The sequence below is a fragment of the Gopherus evgoodei genome, chromosome 2 (assembly GCF_007399415.2).
Source record: "Gopherus evgoodei ecotype Sinaloan lineage chromosome 2, rGopEvg1_v1.p, whole genome shotgun sequence".
Taxonomy (NCBI): domain Eukaryota; kingdom Metazoa; phylum Chordata; order Testudines; family Testudinidae; genus Gopherus; species Gopherus evgoodei.
The window spans coordinates 10730590-10742635 of record NC_044323.1 but is presented as its reverse complement, the minus strand read 5'-3'; the positions used below and the strand labels follow the sequence as shown (position 1 = coordinate 10742635).

The following is a 12046-nucleotide window of genomic DNA, read 5'->3' as shown; positions in this document are numbered from 1 at the left end:
CTGGGAGCACTAGGTGGGAGCAGTCACTGGTCTTGAACCCAGCACAGGAGGGGGGGGGTGTGATGAGAAGGAAGGGTCTCGGCACCTTCCCTGCCCTGCGAGGGCACCCATCCACAGGGCTTTCACAGTCTGGCCCCTTGATGTGCAGCCTGCATTAGATATAACAGACAGAGCAGGACTCCTTGTTCATACCTTGGAGATGGAACACAGATGTAGGGCCAATATGGTGTATCCAGGCTTTCACACTACTTCAGTAGGCTCCCGGCCTCCACACACAGCATACAGCATGGGGGCTTCTTGTTTGTGCACTTTGGAAGCTGCCAGGTCGGCCAGGAGCCCCCTATGTGCTTTATTCACTCCAGAGAGGTCAGGCTATAGATCTGTTACTCAGTGTTGTGTTACTTGTCATTCAACTGCAGGGGCAGCATGGAGCCTGTATTGTTGCTGTCACTTATCTGCTCCCACAGGCTTCTGCTTCTGAGAAGGATTTCTGTCTGGGAACAAAAAACGCGCCAAACATCAGGTCCCAGCTTTTAATGGAAAAGGGAGAGATTAGGCTGGTCTCTTGATAACAGGTCGTTCAAATGACAGGATGAACAGATAGCCAAGAGGAAATGTCTGCTTTGGGAAGCGGCGAATAGCCAGTCAGAACAATACCTCGCACTTTCCATTGTCAAAGCATGTTACAAACTGCACTGCATTAATTAATGGAGGAGGTAGTATGTTCTTCAGGCGAAGGCCTCAGGACAGATTTGTCCTATTGCCAGCTCTGATTCTGTCCTGTCATTAAACCATGGCCAAATCACATAGCCCTTATACTAAAAGTTGCAGTGCTTTAACTAAAATTAATTTTAATCCATCTTGTTAAGATGGAGGAAATCTCTAATGTAGACTCACTTAAACCAGTGTAGTTCCTGCTTAACTTGGTTTAGATTAATTCAGTAAGGCCTTGTCTAAACTAGGGCTGGTCGAAAACTTGACATTGAAATTATTTTCTGAGTAAATGATATTTTTCACCAAAAATGTCTGCTTTTTGTGCAAAATGGCTTTTTGTAAACACTCCAAAACTAAAACATTTTGGCTGAAAAATGTTGATCAAGAAATGCCACTTCAGTGCCTCATGGGAGTTGTAGTTCAGATACCTTGTTCCCCCATTCTCCTCTATGGGTTGGATTCCCCAGCTGGACTACATCTCCCATGATACAACATGACCAGGGACTCCCATCATACACTGCAGTGGCTCAGCCAGATGGGAAATGTAGTCCAGATAGGGATCCCAGCTCATAAAAGAAAACTGGGGCATGGAGCACATGAACTATAACTCCCATGAGCAATCATGGCAGTATTTTCAAATCAAATTGTTTGGGCATTGATTGAAAATTTTTAATTTTGGCTTAACAATTTTAGCTTTCAAATTTTTGCTGAAATGTTTTAATTTTCCGATCAGCTCTAGAACATCAGAGTAATGGATTCAATTTAAAAAGTAACTTGCTGATGCAAGCTAAACTGATTTAAGCACAGCTTAAAACATTTTAAGTGCATCTACCATAGGAATTTGCACCAGTTTAACTAGATCAAATTTAAATCAATTTACTTTAACCAGAGCAACTCTTTGAGTATAGACAAGGCATTAACCTCTCCATGTCTCAGTTCCGTCTTCTATAAAATAGGAATAATAACAGGGGTATTGTGGGGCTTCAGGTCTGTAAGGCATTTTACAGTCTTTAATTGGAAGGTGTTCTACAAGTCCAGAGTAGTATTACTCAGTAATCCTCTCAACACTCTTGTGTAGTAGATAAGTATTATCCCTGCTTACCCTTATTGAAAAACCTTATAGAATTGAATACAAAATGGTAACTTTCTGATAGAATGTTTGAGCCATCCTTTAGACTGGCTACTGAATCCCATGCATGGTTTAAAGCCTACTGAAAAGATCTCATTCCTTTCAAATTCTATAGGTATGCAGAGTAATTCTAGAGAACCTTGTTATTTTCCTTGGTTTCTGTTTAGTCCCTGTTAATTTCTACAGCATTTTTCCATATGGGTTTGCAGAAGATTTACCGTAAAATTTGGTGAAAATGTGACTGCCTAAATATTCCAATGGGAATAACACACAAGGGACCAAATGCTTAGCTAGTGTAAATCAGGATAGCTCCAGTGAAGTATGTTTATACCAGCCATTAGAAGTGATAGATTTTAAGGCCAGAAAGGACCATTATAATCCACTAGCCTGGCCTCCTGCATAGCACAGGCCAAAGAATTTCGCCCAGTGATTTCTCATCTAGCTCAATAACTTGTGGTTAAAATAGAATGTACCCGTTAGAAGAACATCCAATCCCGATTTAAAGATTCCAAAGGATGGTGAATCCACCACATCCCTGGGGGATCTGTTCTAACAGCTAATTACCCCCACTGTTTAAAAAATGTCTCATTGCCAGCTGAACATTGCCGACTTCAACTTCCAGCTGTATAAAGGATGTGTTTTTATATAGTTTGGGCATAGTGCGTGTTTAGTGCAAAAACGGATCCATTGATGGACTGTATGATCAGTGTTTATCAGAAAGCCATTCATGACTGAGTTATTATGGGAGTTTAGGCGTTTGCTTTAAAACCCTTTCGAAAAGTTAAAAGGGTTACAAATCAGGGTTACTGGTTTTACCAAGCGGATGCAATGTTTGAGTCTCCGATAAATCAACTCAGCTAAATTTACTGTAGAAAGAAAGGGAAGGGTGTGATATGGTGCCAAGCTTACTCTTTGCTAGTCAATGAATGAAATGCTGTGGGCAATGAAGTCAACATAATTATTACTATGGAAATATACCTATCTCATAGAGCTAGAAGGGTCCTTGAAAGGTCGTAAAGCCTTCACCAGCAGGACCAAGTACTGATTTTATCCCAGATCCCTAAATGGCCCCCTCAAGAATTGAACTCATGACCCTGGGTTTAGGGGGCCAATGCTCAAACCACTGAGCTATCCTTCCCCCCCCCCATTGTATCATCTAGTAGCCCCAGTCATGTACTAGGACTCTACTGTGCTAGGCACTGTACACAAACAGAACAAAACAAGCCTACAGTGCAAGTACTGTATAACACAAGAGACATCAAACAGATAGATACTGACAGACAGATGAGGGAGTACAAGGAAACAGTGAGATAATATTGGTCTGCATGATGCACAGTGGACTCAGCTTACCAACAGCCTAACTGTTGTCAAGATCTTTGTAGGCTTTATGGAAAAGGAGAGCTTAAAGGAGGGTTTTGAAGGAGGATCATGCATTGGTTTTACAGATGTTTACAGGAAGCTCTTCTCAAGCATGTGGGGCAGCAGAGGAGAAAGCACAAGGTGCTTGATTGGAAATTTAACAAGTGTGCGATGGAGGGTAACATGAGGGATTCAGAGGCAGTAGCTGACCTTTCACTACAGAACAAGAGCTGAGAGGTAGGGTGGGTTTAGGCTGTGAAGGGCCTTAATCATGAAGAGAAGTAGCTCATGTTTGCTGTGATCCAGGCGAGGGAGCCAGTGGAGAGATGCAAAGAGAGGGGTGACATGCCAAAACTATACACCCAACAACCAATCCACTGACATGAACACTTCTCCCCCTGATTGGCTGTACAGTTTTTCAGGAATTTAGGCTCCACATCCAGATGTCTTTGTCTCTGAAAATATTTGCTGATGGGAATGTATTATGGAAGGCTCAAGTCACTGTGAAAACAAAACCATCTGACTGATAAGGCTATTGATAATGAGTGTTTACCAAAGTCTCTCAAGTTTTATCAACTGCAGACCTGCCCAGCTTTGCATTTTAAATCAGCCTATTGCGTATCTTGGGCTATTTGCCTGCTGGACAGTCTGCTGGCAAGATATTGTCCCTATTCTCCTTGGCACACGTTCTGCGTGGATTGTGACAGGCCACATATGTCATGTTTTAGGGCCAAATTCAAAGGCTATGTGTAAGGGGCAGTCAGGGATGAAAGTAACTTAAAGGACTTATCGGTACTTCAGAGTCCTTAGGAGGGGCGGGGCCTCAACCAGAAGAGGCGTGGCCTCTACTGGAAGAGGCGGGGTCTTTAAATTCCAGGGCGCTTTAAATCAGGATTTAAAGGGGCTGGGGCTGTGGTAGCAGCAGCTGAGAGCCCCGGGCCCTTTAATTCACTCCTGTAGCTACTGCTGTGGAGCCCCAGGCACTTTAAATCACCATCAGAGGGGGCTCCCTGCTGCTGCTGCTATCCCAGGACCCCGGGGGCTCTGGTGAAGTTTTAAAGGCCCCAGGGCTCCGCTGCGGTAGCAGCAGCTAGGAGCCCTTGGCCTTTTAAATCACCGCCAGAGCCCCACCGCCACTACCCCAGGGCTCCAGCAGTGGGGCTAGGGTGGCGATTTAAAGGGTCCCGGAGGGTAGCAGCAGTGGGAGCCCCGGGCCCTTTAAATTGCCACCCAAGCCCCGCAGCCCAGGTGATGATTTAAAGGGCCCAGGCTCTGACTGCCGCTACCACCCCTGTAGCAGCGGCTGGAGCCCCAGGCTCTTTAAATCACTGCTGGAGCCCCGCTGCCGCTTCCCCAGGGCTCTGGCAGCAGGGCTCTGGTGACAATTTAAAGGGCCCGGAGCTCCAGCCGCAGCTATCGCCCAGGACCCTTTAAATCATCCCCTAGCCTGCCCGAGCCCTGGGGTAGCAGCGGCAGGGCTCTGGCGGCAATTTAAAGGGCCTGGGGCTCCAGCCGCTGCTGGGAGCCCCAGGCCCTTTAAATTGCTGCCAGGGGAAACCGATCCACCCTGGTACGGCGCACCAGGGCATACCAGCTTACTTTCACCTCTGGGGGCAGGGGTGGTAAGTGAATGTGAGCCTAAAAATAGAACTAAGGGATTCTGAAGGCAGTCTAAACAGGTCTCCCATACCATGGTGCTGAGCATGACATAAAAATCTAGATGAATGGATTATAGAGAGAATCTTATAATATGCTTAAAATGTATGCATCGGATTCTTGTAAAATGTGGGTACATCTTAGATGATCTCACAATGAGGAGCAGCGTTTTACAACCCTGGACCTTCTCTGTGAAGGGAGATTGGTTGAATTCTAGGCTGAGCTGGTTGCAGAAGTCATAAAATCATTTTAACTTTTAGCCCTTAATTGTTAATCACCTGCAGTGCAGCTGAAAGAAACTACGTTACCCAGTTTTACCCTGTTAAACAAACAGAATAATGTTGAGGCTTGTTATGCCCAGCACGTTGTGTTTATTGTGATATGCAGGCTCTCTCACTGCAGATGTCCTAGCTGATGCTGTGGCTTTGTGGCTGGATAGTGTCTGGTATCTGCTCTTGACAGTGTGCCAGACAGATCTTGGAGAGCTTAAACTGAAAGGCAGCTGGATAGAGAACGGTGAGCTCTACCTTGACAGTTTTGTATGCAAATACGGTGGCTAGCTATTAGCATGTGGATAAACCTCCCATTTACATTTCCTGGCGGTAAACAGATCTGATTCACTGAGTCAATTACAGTGTATGAGAATAACTCAATGTCACTGAATACCACATGGTACTGTCAGCTAATTAATAGGGAGAGGAATGTTGTCTGGCAGTTACATTAGGTGACGCCTGGTTTCCATTTCCAACCCTGACACTGATGTGCTGTGTGATCGTACCGAATCACTTAACTTTTCTGTTCCTGAGGTTAGCCACCTGAAAAGAAGGGATAATAAAGCCTGGTGCACAGGGGTGTTTGGAGACTAAGGGCTTGTCTACACATGAGCGTTAATCTGTAAAAAATTAGGGTTTACATTTAAAGCAGATTATCTGTTTGAACTGATGTCCCGAGGCCAGGGCCGGATTAACCTTTCTTCGGCCTGGCTCCAAACATATCTGTGGGCCTCCCATGGGGGTAATGGAGCATGGGATGGGGGAGTCAGTCCCTGGAGTGAGGGGCTGGACAGGGACATGGTATGGCAGGGACGGTCCTGCTCCACCAAGCCCAGTGTGAGGGCACTATTTACGAACGGGCAGTTGCCAGATGCACAGTGGCCTGCCTGGTCCTGTGCTGCCAGCATGCCCCTTCCCCTCAGGGGCTGGCCATGCCATGCGACACATACCCCCTCCGAATACCAGAATCCCCCCCCGTGATTTCCCTAAGACCAGAGCCCCCCCAGACCCTCTATGCCCATCACACATACCCCAGGTCCTGCCACAAATGCACACTGCCCTGGCCAACACCACCCCTGCTCAGCGGCTCCCTGCCCACAGCCCTACCACAACTGCCCAGCCCCCCACACAAAACCCCCATTCCCTAGTGCCCCAACACACAGAGATCTTCCCTGTCCCCTCACAGCCCAGCATCCTCCACCCCATGCCCTCTCCCCCAAGATCTGCTTCCAGGCCGCACTCACCAGCCGTGCTGGGAGGCGACTGTGTCTGCCGGGCTGAGCTGCGAGCCACAACCAGCGCTGGTCCCGGGGTGGGGAATCACTCCGGCCCCTCGGGAGTGGTGCGATCAGCCAGACCAGGGCCTGTCCCGGACAGGTTCCCTCAGGACCCACTTGCCTGGAGGGGCCTAGCGAACCCTCCCATACTGTCTCCCTCCCACAACTGGCTGAGACTGGCCAGGCTTCTGCACCAGTCCCAGGTGGCTCAGCTCCGGGGAGACAGGTGGGGCCCCACTGGTGATGGGAAGCAGAGACTGCCATGAGCCGGAGGTACACTGGGGTCTGGCCAGGGGGCAGAGAGGAGCTGGTGGGTGCGGTCAGGGGGTGAAGAGGAGCCCTCTGCTAGCTGGCGGGCAGGCCGAAAGGAGCAAGGGGGAGCCTGCGGGCTGGTGGGGTCTCAGGGTGCAGTGCAAGGAGAGCAGATCGGGGTCCCTTCTGAGGATGGGCCCAGCTCCGTGGTGCCACTGGTGCCATTGTAAACCCGGCACTGCCCAGGGCCAGAACTATGCAAGTCTCCCTGTGTTTTGCTGCAGGCATTTGCCTATATACAAATCAACTCCTTAGCAGATATTAACATCCAGGCAAAGCAGGAAGCAGTGATAAACTTTCTGTTCTGTTCTCAGTTACACCCTTGCATCTCCATGAACTTTCATTAGGTCTATCTGTTTGCTAAATTTGTCCCATTTTTGTTCCTCTGCTATAAACATCTCTGTTTCTGATTACTTTTCACTGTTAGCTGATCTGTGTGTCCCTGCTATACAGTGTTTGCTTAGTTTGGGGCTCAGCCTTAGCTGTTCATGTACAGTAGCCTCCCTATTCTGTGGCAGCTGATAATGTTTTTGCACTAGGCCTGGTCTCAGATTTTCCAATGGGAGCAAAGAGATAATATTTGGAAATAGACCAGCCCAGTTGCTTTGGCTTTAGCTCTTGTCGTTAGAGATGAATGCATTTTTTGAGCTGTATAAAGCTTTTTTAAAAAATCCCCATCCACCCAATAAATGTCTTTTAAAAATCTCCACACTCACAAGCTGTCTCTTGAGCTCTTGCTTAATTAGTTATTCCTGAGGGAATCCTGCACCAAAAACTTAAAAATTCTGCACACAATACTGTAAAATTCTGCAAATATTATATGTCAATAAATAAATGTGGAAGCTCCAGCATGGCAGTGGGGAGCACTGGCTTCATGGAGCTGGGAGATCTCTGCCGGCTGCTCTGGGCACCCAAAACGATGGGCCTGTGCTGCTGGGGAGGGGCGTGTGGCTGCTCTTGCAGCTTCCCTTAGCTTCGCTGTCAGAAAGTCATTTTTCTGCCTGGAAGCAAAGAAATCTGTGCGGGACATGAATTCTGTGCACTCAAAGTGGTGCCGAATTTCTTCAGGAGTAATGAGTTTAGTTGTTGACCAGTATCCTGTCCCCAGCCTCCCACTTACCTTCTCTAACCAGAGCATCTCTTTTGACTCCATCCCCCGTCCTGGAAGATGGACCCGCCAGTGAGGTTGCAGCCAACCCTGACACAGGACAAGGGCTGGGCCTGGCCTGCCTCAGAGGCCTGTGTCTGGGGATGGAGGTGGGGATGGGGAAGGCTGCAGAGTGATCTCCCACCTCCATGCAGTCAGTTGCCTGTGCTCCCCACTGCCATGCTGGAACCTCCACATTTATTTATTGACAAATAAAATTTGCAGATTTTTGCAGAATTTTAAAACATTGTGTACAGAATTTTATTTTTTTGATGCAGAATTCTCTCAGGAGTAGGCAGCGAAGCAACTCACCAGGGTTAGTAGCGCCACACCAGTTGCATCAGCTGTGGGCAGGCTGGCTCAGCCCGGCAGGATCCAAGTGTGGAGGAGCTTAGTGTGGGGGATCCAGGTGTGGGGTGAGAGGGTTCTGTGTGGGGCAATCTGGGTGTGGGAGGCGCAGTGTGGGAGTCTGGGTGCAGGGGGATGCGGGTGCACCGAGGCTCATTGGGGGTGTTCCAGGTGCTGGGGCAATGGGACTCTGCAGGGGGGCCCAGTTGAAGGTGGTTGGGGCTCAGCTGGGGGTCTGGGTCCTAGAGGAGTGGGACTTGGTGGGGTAAGAGTCTGAATGCAGCTGGTTGGGGCTCAGTGGGGTCTGGGTTTGGGTGTAGGGGGGCTTGTAGGTTGTCCAGGTGCATAGGGGGTGGTGCTCGTCAGGATAGGGGTTCTAGTAAGGGGGGCTCAGTGGGTGGTGATCTGTGGTGGTCCAGATGTAAGGGGGAGGGACTCAGCAGTGAGTGGTCTGGGTGCAGGGATGGAGGTCCAGAGGCGGGAGGCTTGGGGCTCAGTGTGGGGATCTCGGTATGGGGGGATGCAGATGCCCGGGGGTTGGGCAGACGGAGGAGCAGCTTCCCGTACAGTGACCCCTCATTTTGTGGCTGAGGACTGATGGGGGCAGGAAGTGTGGGCAAGTGCCGAGCCGGGCTAGGTTTCTGGGGGGGGGGTCTGACCTGGCCATGGCTGCTCCATGCAGGGGAAGCGTGCTCCTTCCCCACCCCGAACCCAGCCGGAACTAGCAGCTGAGCCCTCTGCAGGTGCGGGAGGAGGGGCTCGGTGGGATGGGGGTTCAGGTGTGAGGGTTCATTTGTGGGGTTCTGGGTGTGGGGAGTGAGGCTTGGCTGGCGGGACTGGGTTCTGGGTATGGGATTTGGGTGGATGGGAGATAGGTCTGACCTGGACAGGCAGGTGCATCTCCAGCCCCGCCCCACTGCAGTGATTTACTTCTCTGCCAACTGCTCTGGGTGCCCAAAAGGACGGGCCCACGCTGCTGGGGAGGGGCATGTGAATGATCTTGCAGCTTCCCTTAGCTTCGCTGTCAGAAAGTCATTTTTCTGCATGGAAGCAAAGAAATCTGCACGGGTCATGAATTCTGTGCACACACAGTGGTGCAGAATTCCTTCAGGAGTAGTCAGTTTATATCCTGTCCTCAGCCTCCCTCTTACCTTCTCTAACCAGAGCAGCTCTCTCTACCCAATCCCCCTTGTATCAGAGGTAGCCCTTGCAGTGTACCATACAGTCTTTTCAGGGACAGTTTTTAAGTTCTTCACCTGTTTCCACCCCCAATGGACTCATCTTGCAAGACCAGTGGTCTCCAACCTTTTTACGTCCAAGATCACTTTTTGGATTTTTAAGGGCAGCCCAAGATCTGCCCCACCCCACTCATTCTATTCCTCCCCCTCTCCATCACTCATTCTCCCCCACCCTCACTCACTTTCACCAGGCTGGGGTAGGGGATTGGAGTTCGAGAGGGGGTGCAGACTCTGGGTTGGGGCCACAGGGTTTGCAATGTGGGAGGGGACTCTGGGCTGAGCCTGGGGCAGGGGGTTGGGGTCCAGTAGGAGGTGAAGGGTGCAAGTTCGGAAGGGATTTTGGGTGCAGGAGAGGGCTCTAGGCTGGGGTGGTGTTGAAGTGCAGGAGAGGGTATGGGCTGCTGGCTCTGGGGGCGGGGGTCAGGGCTGGGGCATGGGGTTGGGGTTCAGGAGGGGATACAGGGTGCTGGCTCTGGGAAGGAGTTTGGGTGCAGGAGGGGTATCCGGGCTGGGGCAGAGTGTTGGGGCTCAGGAGGGGGTATGGGGTGCTGGCTCTGGGAGGCGGGCCAGGGCTGGGGCTTTGGGTGCAGGAAGGGGGGTTTGGGTGCAGGAGGTGCTATGAGGTGCTGGCTCTGGGAGAGGGATCAGTGCTGGGGTTTGGGGTGCAGGAGGGGGTTTGGGGTGCTGGCTCTTGGAGGGGGCTCAGGGTGGGGGTCGGGATGCAGCCTCCCACTGGGCAGCACTTACCTCCGGCGGCTCCCAGTTGGTGATGCAGCATGGCTGTTGCTAAGGCAGGCTCCTTGCCTACCCCGGCCTGATGCTGCTCCCAGAAGGGGCCAACGTGCCCCTGCAGCCTCTGGGTGTGGGAGGAGGTGGGGGGCATGTGGCTCCACGCCCTGCCCCTCTCTGCAAGCTCTGCCCTGCAGCTCCCATTGGCCACAGCTCCCCATTCCCGACCAATGGGAGCTGCGGGGGCGATGCGTGTAGGCAGGAGCAGTGCGTGAAGGGAGACCCCTGCCCCTATTGGGGCTGCAGGGCCACGCTGGCCGCTTCCAGGAGTGGCTTGGGGCTGGGGCAGGGAGGGAGCCTGCCTTAGCAGCAGCCCCACTACCCCACCGGAGATCACAATTGACTGGGAGATCCTCTAGTATCGATCACTGTGCTAGACCATGGGTTTTGGACCATGGATTCCAGAGAATCAGTTCTAGATTTCCTATTGGATTAAAAACTTCTGAAGTTTTATTTATTGTTTGCACAAGCAGCCATCCTTTCCTAAGCCCTAAACATCTAGGAATCGACAGTTAAAACTTCTGCAGTGACACGTTAGGAGTAAGTGTGGTCTGTGCTCTACTGCTGCCCAGCCACTGGTTCATATGGGGCGGAGTGGCTGAGGACGTAGCTAAGTGGTAGGGCACAGGCTTAGCCCAGTTTTAATCCATGGCATTTCTTCCACAAAGAAACTGGTGGGCCAACTCACCAGCCAGAGTATCAGATAAATTTCCTAATAGCAGCAGAATGTCAGCTCCTTTCTTCAGGATGGGTTTATTTCTCTAAACCAAAAGAGTCCAGCATAAATAAAACAGATAAACTAGGCCCTTTCCTCTGACCCAGCGTCCCCTGCAGGTCTCTCCCTCCCTACTGAGCAGTTAGTCAGTGCGTAGGGCCTTGGGTCACACACATTTGTTTAATAAGGTGAGTTTCTGTCCATATATTGAACAGGCGTCTGTTTCTCTATTTATTTAGGTTTTCTCCAATATCCACCTTGATTATTTGGCATGGATTTAGCTTCTAAAGCTGGGGCCAATTTCCCCCAGAGGATGCCACACAGATCAGATTGTGTGGTTTATATTTGAACTGGGTGTCCTGATTCCCTACAGCAAATGGGATCAAATCTGCCCTCGATGATGGGACTGGAGTAGCATGGGCGTAGGTGAGGCCCGTAGTTTGGCCTGTTATTGCCAGTTTTGGCCAACTGCTTTGACGCTTTATCTTGAACAAACAAGAAAATGGGCCTGATTCTCCTCCCTCTTATACCAATTTAACACTAGTGTGACTCTTGATTTACATCAGTGTGAGAAGAGAATCTAGCCCGAAGTGCTTTCCCTTTTCATAGTCTTCAAACAGAAGGCAGACAGTATTGACAGAAGAGACCAGTGTTCTGGCCCTGATCCTTCTCCCATTGAAGATTAGACCCTCTGCTTTAATTAGGGTTGGTTTTTTTAAGCAACAATAATGTGATAAGAGTAGATGAAGTTGATATGATTAGCAGGCTGAGATATTGTTATACACTGATGGGGTATCAAAGGCATGTGGGAGTCCTTATTAGTGATTTTGGGTGTTTGTTTCTGGGCACCATTTGAGACACCTAAAGAGTAAACTTCAGAATGTGATGAGCATCTTCTCTCTGAAAATTAGCCCCTGTAAATGTGTTTCAAGTTATGCACCCAAAATAATTACTTTTGTTTGAAAAATCTTGGCCTTAATGACAAGATTGCACATCAAGTCAATAGCAGAGTCAGGAATAGATTCCAGGGCTCTAAACTGTACACATCGCTAGTCTCACATTGCTTCTTCCAGTATGAGTCCTGTTTATT

The 12046-nt window shown here is 49.9% G+C and overlaps 1 protein-coding gene across 2 annotated transcripts in view; it reads left to right on the top strand.

The window, feature by feature from the left end:
- PLCD1 (phospholipase C delta 1) overlaps window positions 1–12046 on the top strand; it is a 103329-nt gene that overhangs the window by 37431 nt on the left and 53852 nt on the right. The gene's annotated exons all lie outside the window — the stretch shown is intronic.